Genomic DNA, 27,288 nt, shown 5'->3' on the forward strand with positions numbered 1-27,288 from the left:
GGAAATTGACGAAGGGCTCTCAAAGCCTTGAAAGGGGAAAATCAGTGGCAGATCGCCGCCACAGAATAAAATGGAACCGGTTTAGCTTCATTATCAGCAAGCACTGCCATGCAGGAAAATGGAGCCGCTTTAGCTTCATTATCAGCAAAAACTGCCATGCAGGAAAATGGAGCCACTTTAGCTTCATTATCAGCAAGCACCAGCACAGAGGAAAGGAAAGGGCTCATCAAGCCCCATCAATTATCTAAACATCGCCACAGAGGAAAACATTTGAAAAGGCACCATTAGCCCTGTGCCCAAACACTGCCATGGAATTAAAAGGGTTTCCAAAGCCCTATTAAAGAAACGCCACCACTGGGAAAATAGTATGTTTGCTTAAGCACATTCATTGTGGATTGCATCAGCCAACGGGGCCGTAAAAGGGCAATTTCTGAAACCCATGGCAGCCACCCACGGGAGAGCGGGGGTTTGATAAAAGGATGCAGGACAATGACATGAAAGCAGTAGGAAGGTACTGTACATTATAACGTTATTAGTTATATTATATGACTGACCAGTGGAGATAGACTGGGATCTGGACATTAATGCCAGACTGCAGCGGCCTATGTTGCTTAAAAGGAAGAAGTATAAAAGAGTAAGGGATGTGATTAATCATGGGAATTAGTCACTTCTCGCCAAGGGGGAGACTCTCCCACCACGTGAGGCTAGGGAGGTGAGCCTGCTCCGCAACACCCTCCCTAGGCATAGAGGCAAAGGGAATATTACAGAGAGAGACTTCACCCTTTGGGGACAAGGACTCCTGTTCCTGTGAGGAATTCCTGAAAGAAGACATATCAATGTTACCTCTTCAGACATATCCTGTGGAGATTTCTGTGAAGAAAATACCAGCATGTGCTATTGTATACTAGAAACTGAATGTTCCTTCAAAAAAGAGAATCCCAGTAACTGAGGAGGAGGATCCCCTATGGAGAAGAGAAGCTATGGGAGACAGAGAAGAAGGAATACAATGCTATGCCGGGCAGGTACCATGGCTGTGTAGTGTATGAAAGGGGAGGAGTCTGGAGACAAAGGCAGGAAACGCGCAAGTTACGAAAGGGCTTGCACGCCTGCTCTGAGTGGAGGCTGGACACTCAGTGCCTGTACACGAGAGAAACCAGGAAACGGGGCAAGAGGGAGACGTGCGGTGTCTGACAGCGACAGGAGAGAGAGAAGAGAACTCTGACGTGCTGCGTCCTGGGAACTGGGAAGAGAGAGTTCGGGCGTGACCACAAGAAGCGAGTGGTGGACCAGGGTTCCTGGAAACAATGCAGAGACCACTCTATCACCCCAGAACCAGCCGGCAACTGAAAGACCACATTATCTGCGAGTATGGCCGTACATATAGGATGACCCGAAGGAAACAAGAGAAGCCAACCTGACAAGAAGAAGAGACCAGCAGAGAACTAAATACCCAGTGACGTTATCACTACTAGCCACAGGTAACAGGGAAGACAGAAGACCCGAGAGGGGGACGGGGAACCATTAGTGGAAAGACCATAACCGTCCCAATACAGAAAAATGGACTATAGTATTGAAATTCAAGGGAGAATCATTATGGCAATGCTCATACTAAACTCAGTACAGATAAAGATACTTTAATAGTAAAGCCCAGTGAAACCGATGAAAATGATTGTTAGAAGGATCAAAGGATCATACTCATTCCAGTGAAAGAGAAGAAAGTATAAATAAAAGAGGAAACACAAAGAATAACAGAAAAAGCTGAAGAAAAGGCTGAAATATGGTAAAGAGATAAACGTTTCTGAAGTGTAAACTGTGTGCAGAAAGAGCGGAAAAGGAGAGACTTGCAAATGTTTGATAACCCTATTAAGAAAGAAAATCAGAAGAAAACCAAGAAAATAAAAATCGCTAACCAAAAAGGAAAAGGAGAAAAACCCAAGAAAGTGTTGAACAAACTATATGGACAGATAAAGGCAGTCATCAGAGACTACTTGAAGATAACCTGTTGAACTGAATGTTTACAAGAAGCAAATATATCAGAAGGGAGTCATTCTCCTGTCTTTAGTCATTAAGTTAGTGGTCGGGTCAGATAGGCTTAGTTTAACAGTTGTCCGATTCCTTTTGGAGACCTTCACTGATGCCTGACAAGCACCTTAGTTCGTTTTGTGAGGGAGGGACTCCTTATGGAATAGGGAAATATAGCCTATTAGCCTTTTCTTTAATCAATAAAGTCTGCAAAATTAATCTGCAGAGTCTGCGTCCTTCTTATGACCCATCTCCTGTACCAACAATTTTAAATTGCAGGTTTGTTAGCGCCTCGCATTAACAGTTGGACTGGGATTGTAGGGTGGTTCCAGTGTGGTCCATTACTGCTCCAGGGTAATTTAAGTATTACGTGCCCCTGGGCCAGGGCCATAAACTCAGGGGATACAGGGGGAATCTGGCATGAAGCATTATCTAAAAATTCCTAAGGATCATTTATACTTCTAGGTGCCTCATTAGATGTTTGATGCCTCATGGCCCGTGTAGGAGGCACAATAGCCTGCTACAACTTACAGGCACAGTGATGGAGGAAGGGTGCATAAGCGTGTTTCACCATTGATGCTGTAAACACAACAGTAAAAAAAGCTAAGGTTCAAAGGTATGTCTGCAGATACCGGAAAACGCTTCTTTACAAGTTCTTTTTTATTGTTTGTAGACCCTGTGACTTGTCTCCACGCCACCAGAGTCTGAGCAGTTTACCCCCATGCTCCAGATTATAAAGTACATGTGAATATCTCGTGAGGATAGCTCAGAGGCAACATGCTCGCCTTAAAAGCAAGACGACGTGGAGCAACACAAGTTCAATCCCTGGGTCTGCACTTTGAAACCTCTAGGTATTAAGTGCGTTATAAATAACCAATTACAATGACGGTCATCTTAACATAAGCCCTAGTTTCAGCAAGGGGGGGCAAGATGATCTCAGGTGTCTCTGCAAGGACCATACATCCTAACAATGGCGAGGCAGCCCCTCTCCTCATGCAGGATATCTGGAGAGCTTCTCAAACGGAAATGTGGAACAGCACTTGCTTAAGAAAGCTTGACATCTTGTTAATATACTTCACCTCTTAGAAAACAGTTTTAGAAAGTTTTCTGAAGAGTCTACATTTACCTTTTACAAACACCCGAGAGACTAGAGGAAATATTTCTCTAGACCACGTATGAACAGCCCTCTACAATTTGGTACAATAGAATGTATTCACCGGTCACTTGTTTCCCCTTATTCCAATCGTGTCTGCCCGTTTGTATGTGTTATTATTAAATCATTAAATCATCACATACCCTTTTAAAGTTTCAAAAATAACAATTTATTAATTTTTAATAAAACATAGTATCATAAAAAAGCATACACTTTTATATCAAACATGCATGCATCAATATAAAACAGATTTTACAATTTTCAACCTATTGACACTGTACTTCAACAATATATTGTGGTCCCTTAATTCATCAATGTTTTCATTCTCTCATTAAATTAATTTTCAATATGGATCTGTGGTCAGAACCTTCTCTAACTGAGCTGACACACCCTAGTCCTTTTCACTTTCACCCATCAGTCTTTACTTCTCTCATTCCAAACTTTCATACTGCATTCACAAACACTCCCAACATGTTTCTTTCCTTAGACTTTTATGACTATTGTTAGGAAATTCATCAGGGGTAGAACCACATTAAATTTTAATGTACAATACAATGTTGTCTTCTTGGAACCATAAGGGGATCCACATCTTGTCCCTCCCTTAGTTCCTCTCTTCCGGCTAAGACACAGAGTGGATATCTGTGGGAAACAAGTAAAGGACAATTGACTTTTAGTGTTCGACATATCCTGGTTGTATTTTTCATTAGACACAACTTGCTATGTCTCGCGTCACAGCAGGAGGGAATCATTAACTTATTAACTCCTTCTTTTCACCTTTCGATGGCGCACCCCCACTTGGTAGTATTAACAGACTTCACATGTATTGTACTCTTAGGTATTATTGTCTCTTTACCTAATTATCTTCACCATTTTTTTATGTCATGCTCCGGTCTACACTCCATCATGCCCCAGATCTCCTTCTTTAACTTGTTCTTTATATTGCATTAAAAAGACACCCATATTTTTGCCATGTTCTCATTTTACCTCAATGTCCCAATTCAAATCCTGTGTCGAGATTATTCTTTTCTTCGCACACAAGTTTATTATGGTTCGGCTTTTGCTGCACGTAGTGATCCCTCAATGGTTCTAGCCATTCAAGTGCACCATTCCTACAAGACCTATGCAGGGTGACAAACACGCACAGTTTTAAATGGAAAAGCTCCTGACATAAGCTACAACAGTTGTCCATCAGTTCTACAAACACACTACTGCTCTTACCCATGTGTCCAATTTTTATATCTCAATTGTAATTTTGCTAGCTCAAAGTGCTTGCTCTAGAGTCTTCCCGCCTTCATCGGGTTGCTCCAAATGTCCTCACCGTCATTGGACTATAAAGGACAAAAGCACCAAACTGGCGGTAAACAAATGTAATTTTTCTCAAATTTTGTTTCTACTTCCATTTTTCTTAAGCTCTTGATAATATTACCACTATTGCACGCTTATTACATCAAAGAAGCATTCAAAGTTTTACCAATAGGGGATAATTTTGTTTTACAGATGTCTTTAAATGGATCTTGCAACACTTAGGGTTCTGACTCCTACTCTGTACTTCGGGCCACGTGTCTCCAACTAGCTGTTTTTACTAGGACTGTCAGCTGTTTGACTGCAAGAAAGGAAATGAAATAACAAATGGACCAACATGTCCTATTAGCCAGAAAATGTAGAAGGGTGGTGTGGACATGTTTATAAGGTCCTCCTATTCCTCCCCTTACAGTTCATATTCCTTCTAGTATTTAACCGCATCAATGTTTGAGTAATGATGCCGCAGACTCTTACCTATATTATCCCGCAGAGCCCCTTGTGCGCCTTCCTTATCGCCTAGTTTGTCTTCACCGGTCACGTGTTTTTTACTCGGCCTCAACTTCCTGCTTTTAATATTGTGACTGGTCTCACATGACCATTCCGTCACGTGATTTTCGTCCATATGCGAGGGTGCCTTTTTCTATTTAAGGCGCAAAAGTAAATAGGCTGCCTTCGGCCCCCCTACTTGACTCGAGCTACCACGGGTCATTTCGCTGTTCTTCCGCGACTTCCTTTTATGTTTCACATCCCGCATTACAATTTTTGTAAACCCGGCAATCGCCCCCTCTGAATGGCATTGATTAACTACGGCGAGCACAGGTATGTATGCCGATGTGGAGTTCTTTTACTTTCTTAAATATCTTTAATCCTTAGGTTTGCTGTGTCTATATTTCAAATGTGTTGGCATTATGCTATACACTGAGATAACGAGGGTGATATCAAGTACCCATGGTACTCATATCTCTAGCTCCAAAAATAAGCATTGTGTTGTGCCAATTTCCACAGTCAAGACAAATGCCCAGACTTTATTAGGCAGAGCTCTCCTACATACTGTACTGTCGGAGATCACAATCTGTTGAGATGATCTAGGCATCCAACTGCACATCTTCCTGGATTATAAATTACATACAGGTCAATCCTGACGCCCAGTATCGAGCCAATTACATGATCTTTCTATTCAGCTCTTTCATTTAGCCCCAAGTCTGCACTGTTAGTTAGAGAAATTAATTCTTTTTCTTTCAAGAGTAGTTTTTTTCAGTCTAGGTTGATGTTACTATTCTTTACCCGATAGATTACAGACCACCTCAGATCTTCCACTCTATGTATATTTTCTATAAAGTGTCCTACCAGTGGGGCTGAGTGGACTCTGTTCTTTATGCAACTTTTGTGTTCAGTTATCCGGGTTTTGACCTTTCTTTCCGTTTTCCCTATACATAGTTTGTTGCAGGGGCACCAAATAACATACACCACAAATTTAGAGTTACAATTTGTTAGCACTTTTTGTTTCCACGAGGTGTTAAGGCCAAGGTCTATTTCTGTTTTCTTCGTCTGTTCGCAGCAGCTACAGGATCCACATGGATAACAGGATCCACATGGATAATGTCCCTCTGGTCGTCTTAAGCCCCATGTTTCTGTTAGGGTTGGTTGCGCTTGCGTCTGTTTGGTAATGTCATTGCGCATAATCTGATCCTTAATAGATCTACTCCTCCGAAAGGCGATGAGTGGTCTTTCAAGGGGGACTTTCCCTTTCTCAAGTATTCTCCAGTTGCGAAGAATGATCTTCTGAACCCGATTGGAGAGGTTGCTGTATATGTTAACAAAGACCAAATTGTCTTTGTTTTTGACTTTAGGCATTTGTTCAAGGATCGCTTCCCGATGGTTATTGTCCGCTCTTTTCATGGCTTTTTTGGTCAAATTCACCGGGTACCCTCTTTCATGCAGGCTAGTTTTAGTTTCTTAGCCCCATCTTTGTAATCTGTCCTGTTTGTGCTGTTTTTCTTCAGGCGTAAAAACTGCCCGGAGGGTAAGTTGTCACGTGTAGGAGTTGGGTGAAAGCTACTGTAATGTAATAATGCATTACAGTCTGTCGGTTTTTTATATGGTTTCACATATAGTTCACCCTTATCTTTGTCCACTTTAATTGTAACGTCAAGGTAGTTGACTTCATCCTTGCTCACATTTTCGGTGAGTTTTAGATGTTGATTTTGTATATTAATCCACTCGAAAAAACGGGTGGCAATATTTTCATCTCCTTTCCAAATGATAAGAAGATCATCTATGTATCTTCTCCATAGTAGGATATTCTTTCTAAATGGATTGGTATCTGAATAGATACAGCTCTTCTCGAAGGCTTCCATATATAAATTTGCAATGCTTGGGGCCAATTTGGCCCCCATTGCCGTGCCCTGTACTTGTTTGTAATAATGGCCGTAAAAGTGGAAATAACTCTCCATTACGCCATTTCAGCACACCACATGATAAAGGTGGTTGGTGTATTTGTATTTATATTTTCTGTAAGCAATCTTTCTTCCAATACCTCCAATGAGGCCCTCTGAGGTATATTTGTATACAGGGCTACCACATCTAGACAGATCAGTATCTCGTCGTTGGTGTTAAAGGGTCTGCCTTCTACCTCCTTGATTATTTGAGTAGTATCTTTCACAAAGGAGGCCATTTCTCTGACCATCGGCTGCATGAAGTGTCTACATTTACCACCAGAATACGTGGTGTGCGTCTTCAGAATTTGGTTTCAACCTCATCAATACCTTTCTCTCTCAGTATCCCCATTGCAATAAATGGGGCATGAATATGTATATCATGTAAAAACAGAATATAAAATAAGGATTTGAAATCAGTGGTGGGTCACACATTGCAAGGTCAATTGGAAGCCAAGGTGATCTGGTCTGTTCTGCGCCAAGGTATCCCTCTGTAAGCCAACAAGGTCTAAGGAAATGTCAGTCCAATGACAACTGTGACTGACATGTGGCTTTTTCCGGTCTAGGGATAGGAATATTCCAAAGACTAGTCCAGAGGTCTACAACCTTTGGTTCTCCAGGTACTTTGGGCTAGAACTCTCATGTGCCCTAGCCAGCATAGTCAATAGTGAGGCATACTGGGAACCTTAATCCAAAATATCCAGAAAGCCGCAGGTTGCAGACCAAAGCACTAGTTTGTCAGGAAATCTCAGAGTGACCGAAAGGCAAGTTTGTCTCTGAATGGAAGAGTTGGTATGGCTTAATCCAGTAGAAAAATATTCCGCGAACAAGAAGTGAGCTTTTGGGGGGAAACGTCATCACCAATAATGGCAATTTTAGGTAAAGAGGTAAGGTCAAAGCAAAGAATGCGAATTTCATGCACTTTGTCTAGCAGTGTATAAAAACTTCTAAGTAAGTCAGGGATCTGCAATCTGTGGCTCTCCAGGCTCCCATGATCCTTTGCTATTGACTATGCTAGCTAGGGATCTGCAGTCCAACACATTTTGAGAGCCGAAAGTTCCCATTTTGGGAAGGAATTTAGGCATAAAATCAATTTCTGTAAGATTATATGAAGCTTGATCAGGTATCTAAAGTTATAGGTCCCACCAACATTGCATAGGTAGGATTTGCCATGCAAACAAAACTTGGGAGTGGCTATCATCAACTGTTTATTTATTTATTTTAAATTTGTATAGCGCACAAACAGCCCTTGGGCATTGAGGCACTGTTACTTGTAGGTAATGCATTTACATGTTATACATAGTACATTAGGGTGCATATTATAAAACATTTTGCAGGTTACCAAGAGATGCGTTCCACAAATATGGGTGACGAGTGAGGTGCCCATCAGGTGAAAAGTGCTGTTTTCATGGCTTTGCGGAAAGCCATGAGAGATACCTCGCTTCGCAGAGTAGGAGGTAGGGCATTCCAGTGTGAAGGTGCAAGGTAGGGGAAGCTCGCGCCATCTGCTCTAGCTCTTTTTAACAGGGGCATGCTCAGCATGTTGGTGTACAGTGTCCTGGTGGGCCTTGTAGAGATGGAGGGGTGGATCCTTTGCGATAGGTAGTCAGGTGCGGCGAGGTGGATGCATTTATGGGTTAGTGTCAGCGCTTTGAATATGATTCTCTCTTTTATTGGGAGCCAGTGGGCAGATTTTCTGGCGGCCGTGATGTGCTCTCTTTTGGAGATGCCTTGAGCTGCTCGGAGTGCATTGTTCTGGGTGACTTGCAGTGTTTCCAGGTTTTTGGTGGAAGTCCCCGGGAAGAGTACATTGCAATAGTCTAGCCTACAGCCTGTGATGGCTCTGGCCTTGTTAGTACAGTTCTGCTTGGAGAGGAAAGCCCTAGCTGTGTTAATCAGTTTAGCATGGTACGCAGCTGAAGAGGCGATTGCGTTGACTTGTCTATTCATGGAAAGGTTGGAATCCAGGTAGACTCCAAGGGTTTTGACTGCGTCAGATACTGGAATTTTGATGGAGTTGATGGTGAAATGGCTAAACTGAGCATCAAGGTTTTTGAGTGCGTCAGAGGATCCTACCAGGAGGAGTTCTGTCTTGTCAGTGTTAAGGCATAGTCCGTTGGCTGCCATCCATGTCTGGATGGTGTTGTAGATAGTGTTGTAGAGTCTGTATTATAGTTCCCTGTGAGGTTGAGGAGGATTTGGGTATCGTCGGTGTAGGAGATACCCAGTGCGTCGAGGAAGAGAGGGCGTGTAAAGATGTTGTAAAGAGTAGGTGAGAGGCAAGATCCTTGCGGCACTCCACATAGCATGGTAGTGGGTGAGGCAGAGGCTGAGTCAGAAAATACTTGCATGATCCTGCCTTCCAGGAAGGAGGTAATCCCGGCCGTGGCATCAGGGGAAAATTTGGCCGTGGAGGAGAGGTGGTGGCAGAGGACGTTGTGGTCAATGAGGTCAAATGCCGCAGAGAGGTCGAGAAGTAGTAGTAGGTCTGGTTTACCTCAGTCTCTGGCATCGTCCATCTGATATTTTAAGTCCAGTAGGGTGGTTTCTGTCCCATGCCTTGGCCGGAAACTGGATTGGAGTAGCCCTAGAAGCTTGTTTTCCTCAATGACGTGTTGCACCTGCAGGTAGGCTGCTTTGCCCAGTATCTCGAGTAGGAATGGGACGGTGGTGATGGGCCTGTAGTTGTTGAGAGAGGTTGGGTCAAACGTTGTTTTGTGGCAAAGGAGGCATTGACGAAGGCTGTCAGGAATGGTGCAAGGGTATAAGCACAGTCCTTGATAATTGTGGCAGGGCAGGAGTCACCCTTACAGTTGGACGGCTTTATGGTTCTCATGATGTTGACCATGTCTTGCTCATGTATGGCCTTGAATGAGAATAGAGGGGAGGCGTCAAGAGAGGGTGAGGGAGCGGGGGTAGGAGGGTTGGAGAGCGATTGTTTAGTGGTATGGATTTTGGCTTGGAGTGAATCCAGCTTGTTGTGCATGGCTGTTTGTATTTCATCACACCACATTTTATCTTTGGTAAAGTTTTGGGGGCAGGTGTGGGGGTCTCTAGCTCTCTGAAGATAGAAAAAATGTCTATCATCTTGGATTTAGCGTCAGAGATTCTGGATGCAAAGGATTTGGCTTTGGCAAGAATGATAGCCTTCTTGTACTCTTTGGAGTGAGCTTTGAAGTCAGTTTTGTCTTTGTCAGAGTGGGAGGTTTGCCAGTGTGTTAAGGCGGCCCGTTTTTCAGTGCAGAGTTTGAGGAGGTCTGGGGTGAACCAAGCATTAGCATGATTGGATGGTTTAGTTTTGCGAGGCTTGAGAGGGACAATGGAGTTGACAGCTAGTTTGATTGCGGTGTCATAGGATAGGGCGAGGGCCTCAGGGTAGGTGGAGAAGGGTGGTCTGAAGGTTGGCCCCTGGAGGAAAGGGAGTATCCTTTCTTTGGTAAGTTGGGGGGAGCTTCTTGCGAGGGCTGGAGGTAGGGGGATTGGGGGGGTAGAGGTATTGGTGGTGGGGATGCTCAAAGAGATAATATGGTGTTCAGACCAGGGGGTGGGGGTTTGCCTGTGATGATGAGAGGACAGTTGTGTTGGGCAATTCAGTCCAGGGTTCTGCCTAGAGTGTGGGTAGGGTCTGAGATAGTGTTCCTGAACCCTAGAGTCTCAAGGGCTGAATTAAGCGATTTGGCTGCTAGATCTTTATTGTCATTAAGGCCTAAATTGACGTCACCGAGTAGGATGACTTTGGAGGGTTTCTTCAGGTTATCTGTCAAGAGGTGTATGAGGGAGGCCTGAAAGTCTCCTATGGGGCCTGGAAGACGGTAGACGAGGTGTATGGGGATGGTAGAGTGATGAGAGAGGGTAAGTTTCAGTTGAAGGTAGTCGCTGTTGTTCATGGATTCATCAATCTTTCTAACGGATAGGCAGTCTTTGGCTATTAGCGCTACCCCTCCACCTTTGGAGGGGCGATCTTGTCTAATGATGGGGTAGCCTGGAGGGAGTGCTAGGGATAGTGCCGTACCGGAGGCTTCATGCAGCCATGTTTCAGTGACCATGAGAAGGTCCAGGGTGTGGGTGGTGATGAGGTCATGTATGTCTAATGCATGTGCATTAATGGACCGGGCATTGACCATGGTGCACTTAAGGTGTGCTTTTGGGGTGACTAGAGGGGGATGTCTAGATGGGATGGACGTAGAGAAGGGTATGGAGGGGGCGTCAGTGGCTCTGGCATTAGAGGTATTAGTTGTCCCATTTTCAGGGTTGGGGTAGACAGGTGCAGTGTCATTCAGTACAGTGCAGTTCAAAATGGGGGCACTTAAATGTGCCATCACAGTATTTGCATTGGGGATCCCATTTTCGGGGGTGGGGACACATGTGCAGTGGCATTCATGTGACATCACAGTATTTACATTGGGGATCCCATTTTCAGAAATGGGAGACACAGATGTTGTGGCATTCAGTACAGTGCAGCTGAAATGGGGGCTCTTAAATGAGGCACTCTGATCTTAGTGGGGAGAGCCGTGGAGGTGGGCTTGAAGTCCTTAACCTTAATAGTGGTTGTAACAAAGTTAGTGGTCTTTCCATGGTGGGTGTTTCATATCATGTAATCATTGGGTACAGTTGAAGATCTATGGAGCTGGGCGTAGGGCGTTACAAAGTTTTGAGGGCACGTCATCATGGTTAGGTTAGGCGGGGTCTTTGTGGATGAGAATGCATTGCTGGCGTTTATTGCATTCTGCGATCTGGCTTGGAGTCGGGAGTTGCGGGTGATTGTAGATGGAGGCTCTGAAGTGAGTGGTGCCATGTGTGTGCGAGAGCACAATCTGGCTAATCTTGTGGCGAGGGTTGTGTTATGGGGGAGCGGGCTAATGCGCGGCTCCTTAACTTGTGTGAGTGGAGGCATGTCGGGGCAGCCGGCGGGCAAGCAGCAAAGAGCAGATAAGAGCATGGGAGGCCTTTCCTCACGGCCTTCCCTGCTCGGCTTCGTTTACCATGTACATTGTTATGACAACGAAAGAAAGAGCTTGGTAACGTGGATATATTTTCTAGATAAAGTAGCAGAGTCCTTTACCATCTTTTCCACAGCATGGCATCGTGCTTGGCTGCGCAATAAACCGGCCAACAGCAGCATAAACTGAATTGCTGATTTTCTGCATTTTGACTTCCTTGTTTCCTCATCCAACCCTTAAGAGTGTCTTGTGCAACGGGCACCTTTCACGCCACGTTGTGCCCTAGTGTCATACCCACTTCACCATACCAAGGTCGCCAAAAATGTATGAGTGCCATAATTTGCAGTAGAGGACTTTGTTCTCTTGCTTCCGTTAGAAGTCACCAGCTCAAAGGGCGACAGGGACCATTGACTTCTGGCTTCACAGACTACTACTCCTCTGACCTTAATATGTGACTTTCTGCCAGTGTCTCTGTGTGAAAGGCACACAAGACTCAATAACCCGACCCTCACTTTACCTGGCAAAACATGATTTAACCTGGTTCCCAGCAAATTGGTGCAGGGTTCATCAGTTTCCCCTTCATGTTGTAACAGGAGGCAGCGTTGAAATTAAAAAATACAGGAACGGGAGAAGACAGGAAATATTGGACTGGATGCGGCTCTGTCCCTCTGCCTACACCCGCCAGGCCCCTTTCCTCCCCCAATCAGGTAGTTGACAGCCGAATCGCATAAAACAGGGGCAATGTGCAGAGGCGCAGACAGGGTAGGGCCCGAGCAGGCCTGGCCCACCCAAAATCTGTAAGTGCCCACTCAAAAGCGCTGTGTGGGCATTCACAGATGTAAATGTCGCTGTGGTGGGCCCAACAACATTAGCTTCAGGCCCCACCTCTTGTTGGACAATCCTGGCTACATCTCTGGCAATGTGGTCAGAGGTTTGCACTTGAGCCAGTGGTATTCAATCTTTTCTATACTGAGGCCCCTCTTGAGGAGAAATATTGTCTTGGATGGATAGCTCAGGGGCCACGTGCTTGCCTTGGAAGCAAGACGACACGGAGCACCACAGGTTCGATCCCCGGGTCCGCGCATAGAAACCTCTGGGTATTAAGCACGCTATAAATAACATATCATATATCATATCCCGGCTCCCCACAAGCAATAACTGCTTATATTTTGAGTTAAAAGCGTTCACGGTAGTCCGTTTTGAAAGAGCTTCACCCACCCACCCCTTGAACATCCTTCAGGCCCTCCTAAGGGGGCCAGCACCACAGTTTGAATACCACTGCTGCTTGAACTATGGTATTGGTTTGTCTGGAAATAATGAAATTCAATGCATCCAAATATTTCTTTTAAAAATTATGTTTGGGGATTTAATGACTTTAATGACACAAATTGAAGTTAAGGAAGTGGGTGAGCTGGCAGGTGGAATCGCTCCATTTTGCTAATTTAACATTAAGCAACGCTGTCCACAGGGTCATGTTTCAACACATCACGTGCCACGCACACGGCTTCAGGGCGAAGTTCAAGGAAATAGACCGACTTCAGCTACCAGTGAAAAGCTCCACAGGGATCCATTAAACGCACTGCAGCCTCTACCGGCCTTCCACGCATCCACTCTTTCTACCCTTTTCTTGGTCCCAGAATGTTTGTATGGCTACAGCTTGCTGTAACTTTCAAAGTACACACTTTAAGGTATGCATCTAATGCTTCCCGATCAAGTAGCGGCATGAGAGGCGCCAACTCGTACCTACCTACGAGATACGCAATGATGAAAAGGTCTGCACCTTTTAAGTTATGATATGATATGATATGATATGGCATTTATAACGCGCCTATACACAAGTGTTTCAAAGCGCGACAAGGCAAGGGAGGGGGAACAAAGGGAAGACAGACAACGATCCTACTAGGCCAGGTGTCATTCAGATCGTACAAGTGCATGTGAAGGGGTAAAGGGAAAAGTGCGTGGGGGCAGGAAGAGGGGAAAGTGCAGTACATGGGATAGTAGAATAAATAAGATAAATAAAAACGGCCGACTGGTGGCAAGTGCAAGGTAAGTGCAGACATAAATGCTGGTAGGGGGACTGTAGGGATACAGAAAACAGTCCCCAGGTGCAAGGGCTTGCCAGGGAGGCAGTGCAGGTGGGCAACTGGCGGGGCATGGGCCAGAGATCAGAAAGGGTGGCCAGGTAACCAGTACAGTTTCTGCCAGGAATTCAGCAGGGGAGAGGGGGGGAGAAAGCAGAAGCAAAGAGGAAGGTATTGAGGTGCTTCTGGAACTGGAGATGGTTCTCCTCAAGTTTCAGGAAGGCAGGAGGGCTGTTCCAGAGGGAGACCCCTGCCGAAGAGAGAGATCTACCACCAACTCGTTGCTTGGAGAAGCGACTGACCCTGAGGGAGTTGGAGGCGGATGAGCGAAGAGCTTCAGAAGGAAGATATTTAGTTGAAGGTATTGCGGCCCCAGGCCCTAGAAGGCCTTGTGGACAATGCAGACGGTTTTGAACTTAATCCTCGCAGCCACTGGGAGCCAGTGCAGAGGTTTCAGTCCTGGAGAGATACGATCCCTGGGCTTGAGGCCAAGGACAAGTCTCGCAGTCCTGTTCTGGATAAGTTGCAGAGGGCGGAGAGTAGAGGCAGGCCGATTTAGATAGAGGGTGTTACAATAGTCCAGACTAGTGAAACCAGGGCTCTGGAGACAGTGAGCTTCTGGGGTAAGGAGAGGAAAGGAAGAATACCTCTGAGGAGGTACAGCTGGTAGTGTGACTTCTTAGAGACGTCAGAGATGTGAGGAGAGAAGGAGAGAGTGGAGTCGAAGATGACCCGAAGGTCAAGGGCCAAGAGAGGTCAGCCAGAGAGCTGCAGAGAAGGAGAGAGCAGGTGTGCCGATGAGTAGAATCTCAGTCTTACTGGCATTAAGGCAGCGGTCATTGGCGGCACACCACTCCTGGATGGCAGACAGTCAGAGATGAGGGGAGGGGAGGAGGAGGCCGAGGGTAGCCTGAAAATGAGCTAGGTATCATCCACATAGCACTGAAAGTTGGGGCAGAGAGCAGTGATGCGGTGGGCAAGGAGTGCCAGCAATGTGGTAGAACCCAAACTGGGGCTTCCTAGTGATGCATTGCCCAAGGGTACTGAAAGAAAGAATTGCTAGTTTCACCCTCTTTATCAATTCCCCAAAAGGTCTCATAGCACCTGACCTCTGGCATAGACTAAAAACTACTGCTTTTAGTTTTTTAGTTCCCAGAATGCAAAGTTCCCATAGATTTTCATTGTAAAATGCAGTCCGGTTTGACAACTATCTCATGGGAAACTCGGAAGCTGCATGCCTGGAAACAGTCAAGTGTCGAAAGGCATGGGCCATTGTAGGGATCTGCTTGGAATTTACCTACCTGGCTACCTCCCAGTGCAAGGCAAGGAATCCTTTGGGGCAGAGCTAGTCCTGGCATATATCTACCACACAGGCAGTTTGTAAAATAATGTGCCACTCCCTGACTTATGTACAGAACGTGCCTTATAAAGACCATGCTAGGACAAACAAATATCATGCTAGGATAGGCGAACAGTAAAGGCCATGCTCTGACACATGAACCATAAAAGTCATACTAGGAGAGACAAACAATAAAGACCATACTAGGACACACGAACAATAAAGATCATGCTTGGTCTCACAAACCATAAAGATCATGCAGGGACAGGCTAACAATAAAGGCCATACCAGGACAGACAAATAATAACGAATATGCTAGGACACACAAACTATGAAGATCATGCTAGGACTGACCAACAATAAAGGCTGTGCTAGGACAGACTAACAATAAAGTTCATGCTAAAACAGACTAACAATAAAGATGATGCTGGGACAGACTAACAATAAAGATCATGCTGGGACAGACAAACAATAGGACCGTGCCATGAGAGCTAGTTCTGGCATCTATCTACCACCCAGGCAGTTTGAAAAAATGGGCCACTCCTTGACTTATGTACAACATGTGCATTATAAAGACCATCCTAGGACAGAAATACCATGCTAGGACAGATGACCAATAAAGAACATGCTAGGACACCACATCAATAAAGGCCATGCTCTGATAAACAAACCATAAATAGCATGCTAGGACAGACTAACAATAAAGATCATGCTAGGACATATGAACTATGAAGATCATCCTAGGAGAGACCAACAATAAAGTCTGTGCTAGGGCAGACTAACAATAAAGATCGTACAAAGACAGACTAACAATAAAGGCCATACTAGGACAGACACAATAAAAGCAATGGTAGGACACACAAACAATAAAGACCATGCTAGGACATTTTTGCCATCCCAGTATTCCCATTTTTTGGTATATGATGATGTTAAACATTACTCTGGGGTATATCATTCCAAAAGTCGCAGACAGAGCTAAAATATTCAATGTATCATTGAGGACCTCCCCTGCCTACCATGGTAGTGGGGTTTTTCTGTGGTGCTGGAAGGCAGACTGACTGCCTGAATATCGTCCCTGTTGCTTTAGACAGCTCTGCAATTAGCCTGTCTGCGCTACTTCTCAAAGGTTCTACCAACACATTTCAAATCTTGATACGGGATTATAATTGTTTTTTTTATAACATGCTTAATACCAACGAGTGGCTTCTAAGCGCAGGCCCCGGGATTCAAACCTGTGTTGCGCTGTGCTGTCTTGCTTACAAAACGAATGTGTTGCCCAAGAGCTATACTTCCCGCAGAACAGAGAAGGTGCATATTTAACGCAAGTAAGGGACAAGCAGCCCTACAGATAAGGGGTGTATCGGCCACTTATACTCCATAAAAATAGGCAAATACTCCCAAAAAAATAAAAATATGGAGTAAAACTATTCAGAACCAGACGCAACGAACCTTGGCCCACTCACACGGGTCCATGAATATGTTTGGACAAATAGTGCACGTAGTACCAAAGAAAGAAAGTAGTACAAGTAAACATGTATCTATTAATGTGCATGAACAACTAGGTGCAAAGACAAAAAGATACAGAAACATTTGTTTTCCAGTTAAAACATATATTTACTCACTTATAAAATACTCTCATTGGGAATTAGGCTTACATTTTTACTCCCTAAAAAATCATCTCACTCCCAACTTAAAAAAATAGGCAGTAAAATACTCTCACTTCCAAATCTTATCTGGAGCACTGGGGACAAGAAACTACTCAACTAGTCATATCCCGAAATGAACCTATATACAAGTAGCCCCTGATTCTGATCTACGTAGAACATCTGTCAGTGAGATCATGGCTACTCGTGCATCTGTATTTTGGTCTCTTCCTGAGGGATTCTAGGTATCTACCCGGTGCAGTGTTGGGCACGGCAATCCAGAGAAGCTTCAGGTTCCTGTGCCCTTTACTGCCTCATGAAGGGAGTCCACTTTGATGTCGCAGTGGCTGTTATGAAATAACATAGCCTTCATGATTGCCATTGAGCCGTGCAGACTGTGCCTGTTTGTTGCAGGTACTAAAAGTGCCCACACAGGCAGTAAGAATCAAGCCTATCTATCGGAATCAGAATACACATCCCAGGGCAATGATTTGGATTGCCCGCTTGAAGCAGGAATCCCTGCAGAATTGATTGCCTACTGAGCCAACACGCTCCATGCAAGAAATCCAAATCAGAATGGTGCAGTGGAGAAGCTAGTAAGTAAAGGATGTGCCATCTATCTAAACGTCTACATCAGCCACGCCATTTTAGAACTCAAGGATGTGTGGGACATTCAAGTAAACTTCAGCCTATGAAACAGATAATGCTATCTAATTCCAAGAGAAGTAAGCCTCTTCCCCGGGCACCACAACACATCCCAGTGACATTCTACAAATAATGGGAAAAGACATCATCAAGAGCAAACTCTAAACTTGAAAGAAAATGCAAAACAAAAGATAAGGGCAATGTGGCTTGCCTGTGAAGCCACAGAGGATAGCACTGGGCTTCACCAGAATGGAAAAAGCCCTTCTGCAAAACCATTCTGCACAGGACACTAACAAATCCTCTAGAATATTCAAGATCACCGAGAACTTCAAACTCCTACAGTGTGCTGTCCTGTCAACCCAACTGACAGCACCTTCCAGGTTGCCTCCCAACCTAGATCCAATCAACAAGCTGGGCACCAAGGTTTGTAATACCCTTATCGGCACCATTAGACCCACCCCCTCAGAAGACAGTTACCAGAATGGATGCCTCATCAGGACAGACTCACCCGTGACCCACTACCACAATCAAAGAAAACAGACCATGGCTCCTGCTCTCACTACACTGATTATTAGCCTCGACACACAGGGAAATGCCTGCAAACATCAAAACCTAGACCTCAAACTCAACCCTGCTGCTAAAAAGACAAATGGTGGGTCCTGAACATGCCAGTTAACCTCCACCGAATCTCCAACAGCCAGTTCATTAGTAAACCGCTGGAGAATGAAGCAGTCCAGTGACTTCTTGAACTAGAATCCACTAATCTCTACCAATCGAGGTTCAGACTAAGTCACAGCACAGAAAGTGCAATGCCCAGTATGAAAGATCGATTCTTCTCTGCCATGGATAAAGACTCCCCAGGGGTTCTGTGTCCAGTCAGTCTTTGAGCAGCATTTGGAAATGTACACCACCAAATGTTACTGCAGAGACACTTAGAGCAGAACCATCCTACTGGGCATTCCGCAAAGCCCTCAACACGTGGTTGTCCGAATAAACTAAGCCTGTATGATCCTAATGCTAATTATCACTGAATGTATATGTCATCTACCTGCAACATACGTAACTGATCTCTGTAACAGCGCCATGATGCCCTGGAGCTGTTGTGCACTCTGCAAATGAATAAAAGAATACGTTAACCAAATTGCTGAAGAACCGTACACCAGCATTCCATTGATCTCCTTTCCTTTTGTGTGCAAAGTTGTACTAACCCTGCGTTTTCTCCTTATGGTTTTGAGGAAATCCAATCTTCCCCAATCATTGCCTTTCCATTGCTCCTCTATTTCCCACCAAGGCTCACCATGTTGATCTAGAACTCTGGTAAGCTTGCCTTGGAGACCGGCAAGAGGTGGGTCAAGTGATAAGTTAAGTGATATAGACGTATATTGTTGTCGCCGCCTCAACCGCCTCCCAATAAGTAGTAAGACCCTCGAAGAAATACATATTGCCATTTCTTTTTTTTTTTATTAATTGAGTTTAATCAAAAAGAAAATTATTTTTACCTGAATCTTTGTAGATCCAGTATTCGTATAGAGGAAAATAAAAAGTTCCATTCGGTCTCTCCATCAAGCTGATTCAATTCCCAGTTTATTTGTGTGGTTAGTTTTCGAGCGGGAGATCATTCGTCAAGAGGATGTCGAGGAAACCATCAAGCTCTGGAGACTACTTGAGTTTACCACCACTTCTTTCATAGGGTGGTTAATCATTTTTAACGCTAGGTCTATTAGTTTGACAGTTGCCATAGTCCATCTTGTGGTCTCTCCTGATATCAATCTGTTCCATAGAGAGTCTTCATCAACCGTTACAACGCCTATGAGTAGGGGCTACTGGTAGATACATCGGTTTTGTTTTGTCTTTGGGCACAACATCACTAGATGTCTTAGTGTTTCTTGCTGCTCTAAATGTTTGCATAAGCGGCAGCCGTTTCTGCCGCTGGAGTTCTAATTGACAGAATTTCATGTGTCAGTAGCAGGTTTAGTCTCGCTTTCATTAACATGTTCCGCAACGGTTTGTTCGGGAATTTGTCACAGTAGTTTTGAGGCGCTTTACCTTTGTTAACTGTTGGGGGGAGGTGGCCCAGCAATTTATTTGTTCTTGCTTTATCGATTGTGTCGATCCAGTCCTTTTGGTCCATTTTTCTTTTTACTCTTTGCAGTTTTTTTCTCAGATCTTCTTCCGAGCAAGCCACCTGACTCAATTCTTTTTGCCGGGCAACCCATATGTTTAGTGCCTTGCATTTTTCACTTCATATTGCCATTATCATCTCCACATGCTCACATACGGTCCAGTTACCACAAAGGGATGCAGGGAGAATGTCTGTGCCCTTTCCAATCACTCTGGTGTTTACAAGTCCTTTTTATATAGATCTAAAGGTGCACAGGTGTACAAGGTTCTCTTTCTCACCAAACCTAAATTGTGCGAGTTGATACATCAGCACCTGGTAGGCTTAGAGCGACAAAGAATCCATGGTTGGTATCAGACAAGCCCTCGGTTACATAATTTGCACTAGCGTTTGGAAATCGTCACTCTTATTGGCAGCCCAAGTATATATTAGCAGGGAGTGCACCCAGATTAGACCCTTGGTTTGTCAACCCAGACTCCTACTGTTTACTTCATTTTTATGTGCACACTTTACTGGTGATATCCAGCATTGTTACGCGTTTCGTTTGCACCTTGCATGCTTATACAATTATTTTATTTATTTTTTACATTTGTATAGCGCACACAAGCTCTCAGGCTTCGGGGCGCTTGAGAAGAAAACCAGTTACATGAGGCCCGTAGGCAAAACAATACTTATGCATCGCTTGACAGAGGTATAAGTATCATAAAAACAACTTTTCCTTTATAGGTTACAGAGAAAGGTGCAGTTTGGTGCATGTTATAATGCACTCTTTATGCACTCATTTTGAGAACAAATGCTGAATGCCTGAGGTAGCTTTAGCTGAGGGGCCAGGATCAGCTCCGGACAGAGAAGGGCTGAAATAGTCTGCTGTGCCCATCAGCTCCGTCTGCAGGCTTTGTGGTGGGGCAGCAGTGCCCGCGGCGCATAAACAAGTCAAAAAGCCCTATGCCTCTGGGGCAAACATAACATCTTACCAGGTTGAAGGGATGCCTTTTAGAGGTAGGTTATGCCTCTACAAATAAAATAAACAGCTAATGTGTAGAAAATATACACAGACTTAGATCCAGGGACCAGGGTCAACATCTGCAGAAACGTAATTGCATCTGTGGACCTGGTGCTCAGTGCTGCAGCCAGGTGTGGACTATCCAGATGTGTCTGCCAAGCCTTGGGGAAATGTCCAGCACCATGCCAAGTGGGCACATTGGGTCTCTTTCCTTTTTTTTTTCTTTTTTTTTAAAATTATTTATTTATAATATACACAATATATACAACATATCAGCAACAGTAATATTAAACATAAGACTAATCTGATGGGGGGAAAGAGGGCATTCGGAGGCACCATTAAAATCAAGCTTGATCATTGATCAGAGCAGGTACAGGGAGACCTTTCTTGTAGATCTCCAACCAATCCAGCGCTTGTACAGGGTCAGAAGTGCTTTTTTCACCCTCAGGAAATACCATGGTAAAAACATTATTCCTGTTAAGAAAAGCACACAGAGACAGCTGTCTGGCCAAGTCTTTAGCCCCTCCAAATGACGACCTCATGAGCAGGATTTCCTTGGGATAGTCAGGATATAAATAAACAGATTTACCTTTGAAAGAGGCATTTCCAGTCATCCTTGCAGCCTTCATTAAACACTCCTTTGACCTCTGATTCAAAAAGGAAATCAAAACATGCCTCGCTTTGCCCACCTGGTGTTTCCAATCCTAAAGACATTGTCTATATCTTCCATTTTAATGGTAGGGCAATGAAAACTTTCCTTAAAAACCTGAAAAATCAGAGTAGGTAAATCCTCATCATGTCCTGCTGAATCTTCCACTCAACCAGTCTGATGTTTTTAGCCCTGAGCTTTAACTCCAATTCCAAGCATTGTTCATTTTCTCTCTTCAAGTCAGACTTCAGATTATTATATGCTTGAAAGCTGCCAGCAATCTCAGAGCTCATAGTCAAGGATGATTTCTCCAAGTCAGTGACTCTGCCATCCAGTTGACCAGTCTTCAAGTTAAGTTCAGCCATTGTCAGTTTGATTGCACTTACATCCTGGGCCACCCGAAGAATTGTCTTGTAAACATCAGACAGGCTTGGGGTATCTGCTTAGATTTCTTTGAGGCAGGGTTTTCAGCTTCACAAATCTTTTTCTTAGAGTTCATGACAATGTCTTATAAATTTTCTTCAGGGAGAGGTTCAGAGCAGTTGAGCTAAGCTGCTACTCCACTGCCATTCTAGAATCCCATTGGGTCTCTTTCCGATTCCCAAAGGCCTTGCCGTGAGTACAATGTCCATGGGCCACTCGGGTATGTTAGCATATAGAATAATTATTTATTTATTTATATAGCAAATACATCTAAGCGTTGAATATAGAACATATTTACATTCATCAACCTAAAGGAGGTTGGTACTCCTTTATCGACCTCAGAAGGATTAAAGGCTGAGTTGGCCTTGCTGAGGTTCAAACCTGCGGCCTGCAGATCACAGCAGCAAACGCTCAACCCGCTGAGCTATCTTACCGGACATATATACATAAAAAATCCAAACAATTTTACTCATAAACCATTTGCTATGATATAGTTATGGTTAACCTTCTGTGTTAAAACCTTGGAAATGAACTGAAGAAAACTTTACTTGAAGGAGCATTATGGCTGCAGTGCAAAACAAAAGAACAAAAACAGAACAATTTGCCAGTTACAGTTGCCAAGACAATCGAATCGCTCACAGGCAACGTGCACTGCTAATGGCACCCTACACGGCACCAGAGATGGCAAAAGCACAGCCACAGTTCCTACAGGACATGAGGAAGAAAGGAAGCAATGGAAAAACTACAGTACCTCAGGCTGCGTCTGCAGCTTCACTTCTAATTCGAGGGCAAATACAAAACGAAGACCAAGCTGACTGAGCTGACTGTAAAGAGTATTTGCCGGTGGCTATTTTCTGTGTGAAGCCACTTTTCCTTAGAGGTTTTTTACTTTGGGCTATTAGGTGGCGCTTTAGTGCCCCTTATAAGCCGAAACTATTGCATTAGAGCACAGACAGGGAGACATGGCATATGAGGAGAGACTCAAAACGTGCAGGTGGGTGTTAGATTATTTGCCCACCCATTAACTGCCCATGGCCATGCTAATCCCTATGGCCATTTCGACCCAGTTCCTACCCCTCCCTGCCCAAAACACCTCCTCATGGGAACTCTTTGAACTCACTTTAAGCGAGCCTTACCATCCAACTTTGCACTCGAAGGGCCTGCCAGTGGTACTTGAAAGCAGTCTGAGAGCTGAAGCTGTAAACGCTCTACTGGTGTAATAAAAATGTCTTAAGCAGGTCTGCCTTCAGGCACTCGATTTATAAGCACTGTGCTGGCCCTTCACTGAAGTCCTGCTTAAAAGAAGCATTGGCAAATCCAACAGTTTTGGCTTGTGTATCAATATCAGACATTTGCCAGGCACTGCTATTAGATGGCCAGGTACTCAATCCATTTTGCACCTATTACCATCAAGGGTCAGTTGACACCAACACGGAGGTGTCTGGCAAATGCCTTTCCCATGCGTATACATAAGGCAAACTGCTGGCATTGCCAATGCTTGTCTTCCTTGAGCCCTGTACATGGACACAACCCACCACCTAACAACATAGCTCATCGGTGCATGAAAAGCGATTAAAATCACTCTCACCTTTCCACTGTTCCCCTCACTTTGGCAACACAATGGTGACTCCTACAAAGTGTGGCATAACATGACCACTAGGCCTGTTCAATCATCTCGTTTCTCCGCCTATCCCGACACATAAGCTCCTCCATACTATGGTCTCCGGCTTTACCCTGACTTCACCGTCTCCTTCGCTTACATTGGGTGTTGTGGGCTTTTAAACTTCTGTTTCTTTGCTGGCCACCACTTTTTAAGTATGTCACATTTTTACAAAAACAGCTGGACAACACCCTGTGCCCCAAGCCCAGAAAAGGCCACTTCAGAGCGGTGGTCTATGCCCCGAGCCATCCTTTTGGACTTACATTTTGTCCCAATGAACTCAGGTGAATCCCAAACCCTAAATTATTAATAATCATGAGGAGGAAATAGCAATCAGGCGAACTCGTAAACACAACAGAATCTGTGGCCTGAATCCTCCCACCTGCGTTCCGTTTTACAGATTTAAACCCCGAAACGTTTAACTGCCCAGTTCTTACGAAGTCAAACTCTGAGCCTGTCTGGAGAAAAAAAAAACTCTTGAAAAAGATATTTTTTTTTCCATTTCCCAAATAGCACAAACGATACACTGAGCTCAGCTACCTTCTAATTGCCAAAGTCTAGATCATTTCCGCGCAGTGATCCAGGGGGGCAGGAGTAAAAATAACCTGTATAAAACAACATTCCTTCCCGCCACACCAACACGTAACCACATGTGCAGCAACCGGCGCGTCCACGCCCCCAAACTAACCTTCCTTCATAAAGTATCCGTTCAGGAACCAAGGCCCTTGCTCTGAAAACAGCCACCGGCAAAGCGTATCGTTTCGGCGTTTGTAAAGGCGATAGCTAAACATGTTCCAGGCACCATTCACCATCATGTGTGTACATACTCAGCGGTTGGACGGATATGGGGAAAGTGCAAGAATGCCTTCTCAACTGCAATGCCTCCACAAGTTATGCTGCGAGGGCACAGGTTTCCCCCGTTTCCCCTCCCTGCCTCGGGGAGCATGCACCCTATAGCATCCTTTAGCTGAATATCTGTTTGCAATGCCTTACTTTGCATGTGGCTGGAAACATACAGCATGGAATGTAACCCTCAGCATCCTATCAAGCACATGACAACAGTTGGCAACTGATGGCCGCGCCTCCATTTAATTAGAACTGAACACATTGCAATGACAGTGAATACGCCCGAGTCCTTACAGTCTTAATGGGTCCGCAGGGGTCCCCTCTACTGATGTAAGGTCTAGCCCCTGACAAATCCTCGTAAGGGTCTGTTTTAATAGCATCAAACTATTCAGAGCCTTCTTCCAGTACTCTTCTCCAAGTAAAGGAACCCAAACTCGAGGAGTCTCACCACAAAATCCAGCCCCTCATCCCTGTAATTGGCATGCTAAGCCATTTTTGGTGTTTTGTCCAGATTGCTAATATCCTTTTACTTGGGTACGGCTCAAGCAGGGTTATCCAACTCCAGGCCTCGAGGGCCGGATCCATGCTGGGTTTTCAGGATACCCCTCATTAATATTCATGAGATACATTTGCATACAATGATTCTAAATGTATGCACATGTTTGTTATAATTAATATTATTGAGGGATATCCTGAAACCCCGTCCAGTTTCCACCCTTGAGGCCTCAGTTGGACAACCCGGCATGGAACCTGCGCAGAGCTGAGCCTTCTATTCCAACACTGGAGAAAGATGTATGGTTATGAACCAGACCATTTTTTCATAATGGCATAACTGTGTCTTTCGAAAGTGTTTCTACCCCAGAGAGGGGAAATAAACGAATGCCCGTCAGCACAAGGGCAACTCCTAAATAAGCACACTTTGAGGGTGAGGTGGGGATTCAAGGAGGATCAACATTAGCAGTTGCCCTGGAGTCATTCCCAGTGACAAGCAATTGAACCCTAACTTTCCTTCAGCACCCCAATCACAAGGGGCGCTGGTGAATCACGGTAGCTTTTATTCCACAGACAGGAAAGTAGGGACTTTTAAAGGGGGGGTTAGAGTTCCTTCACCTAAAACTTCCCTTTAAGGTTAGATGTAGAACTTTTTTTAACTATTAATTACCAATCCCTCCATTTTTACACACTTTGGGATAGCCTTGTTTCGTCACTAACATCAGTGACCACAATGCATTCTGGGACATTCAGTTTTGTTTTTAAATGGAGCAACTTTAATTGCAATTTACATTGTTCATCTGTGTTGGCCTAGGCGCGCCTGACATGTGACAGATTCCTATAGTCTTAACGCCTTGTACATGCACTGATCCCTCCAGAAGTCTCACTATTGCCCCGAAAGGCAGCCAACCTTTGGCTCTCCAGATGTTTGGCCTACAACTCCCAGCATCCCTACGCACCCTCGTCAAAAGTGACTGATCATGGCAGTCATATGCGAACCCATCTGGAGAGCCACAGATTGCCCACGCAGGCCCAGAAGCTAGCACGTCTCTGAGGGCAAACAAAACATTACGCAGAGCTCGTGGCCCCACAGCCCATCGTATTTAGAAACCACACGGGTGTCAGGGGTCCCCGATTTTGAAGCGAGCGTTTATCCTCAGACTATAAGGACTTCAATAGGCCTGGGATTTGCTTTGTTTTTGAAGCATGCGTGTAGCACTCAAGCCCTCAGGTGGAAGCCATTCATATGGAAAAGCTGAGGCCGAAACTGGGGAGAGAGATGGAGAGGCTAAACCAGTGGAGGGTCACAAAGTCAGTTGAGGCACGGTCAAGAACATTATTGAACACCTAGGAAAAAAGGTGTGCATGCATGTTACATGTAGAACTGTTTTCCCTGTGTGCCAGGCAGAGTGATGCTAAAGAGATGCCAGGGCACTGTGCCCATACACCTTCACATTTGCAGATTTCATCTTGCAAAACTCTGATTCCCACCGCGGCCTTGACGGGTGAACACGTGGACAGCTGTGCCCACGATAAACCCACAGGGCAATCCCCCCCCCAGCTTTACTTTACCCAGACAACAACTCCTGCACTTAACTCTTTTACTTTTACTTCATCAGGGCATTTAAGTCTTTGTGCTTTTGCTTGTTGCTTTTACTTGATCTGGGAATTTAAGTCTTCTTGCTTTTACTTCATCAGGGCATGTAAGTCTTCGTGTTTTTGCTTCTTGCATTTATTTCATCACGGCATTCAAGTCTTGATGCTTTTATTTCTTTCATTTACTTCATCAGTGCATTTAAGTCTTCATGCTTTTACTTCATCAGGGCATTCAAGTCTTCACACTTTTACTTCATCAGGGCATTTAAGCCTTCACGCTGTTACTTCTTGCATTTCCTTTGTTTGCATTTTAACATTGTTAAGGTGGCAATGGATGTGGTTATTGGTAGGGTAGGGGTGGGGTCAAGGGAGCTGATAGGTAGAAGAATCTAGGTTATAAAAGAAGGAGGGTTACAGGGGGTCCCCCGTAGTGACAGAGTTAATGCATGGCAAAGTGAATGCAGGAGGAGTAAAGACATACATCTACTGACAGCTAACAGTTACATGATCATTCAGGTGCTGGGCGCATGGCAGACTCTTGAATATGCATGAGATCCTTGACACCACATCTATGTGTGCTTGCATCCAACATATCCCCCTCCCACGTGGGGTAAGTGAGCACAATTGCAGTGATGGCACTAATTAGACCTGTCCCACGGGTGAATTTTAAATTTCCACCATCTTTTAGAGTTGCAAATGTAAAAATAGGAAAACACCAAAATAGAACCGCTGAAGTAAAGCATGAGCATTTCTATCTTGGCGGCTCAATACTCCCCGGGGTCTTTCTAAAACCCCTTGTAGCACTGCAGTTCACTTCCTGATGGCCTGGGGCAGGGGTGACCAGGTGCAGGTGGGAGAGGTGCAGCTCTGCTACAGATCAAAGCACATCCCGTTGTGAACCGAGATGCAGTTTGCTTTGCTGGAAACCCCCTTGTAGCTG

The 27,288-nt window shown here is 44.7% G+C and overlaps 1 protein-coding gene and 1 long non-coding RNA gene across 2 annotated transcripts in view; both read right to left on the reverse strand.

The window, feature by feature from the left end:
• EPS8L2 (EPS8 signaling adaptor L2) overlaps window positions 1-27,288 on the reverse strand; it is a 473,245-nt gene that overhangs the window by 416,027 nt on the left and 29,930 nt on the right. The gene's annotated exons all lie outside the window — the stretch shown is intronic.
• Window positions 3,321-4,541, reverse strand: LOC138504796 (uncharacterized). The gene is made up of 2 exons (XR_011279977.1): window positions 4,160-4,541; window positions 3,321-3,814 (listed from the first exon to the last, which is right to left on the reverse strand). It is a non-coding gene; the product is annotated as an uncharacterized lncRNA (long non-coding RNA).

The sequence above is a fragment of the Ambystoma mexicanum genome, chromosome 11 (assembly GCF_040938575.1).
Source record: "Ambystoma mexicanum isolate Mex_15411 chromosome 11, UKY_AmexF1_1, whole genome shotgun sequence".
Classification (NCBI taxonomy): Eukaryota; Metazoa; Chordata; class Amphibia; order Caudata; family Ambystomatidae; genus Ambystoma; species Ambystoma mexicanum.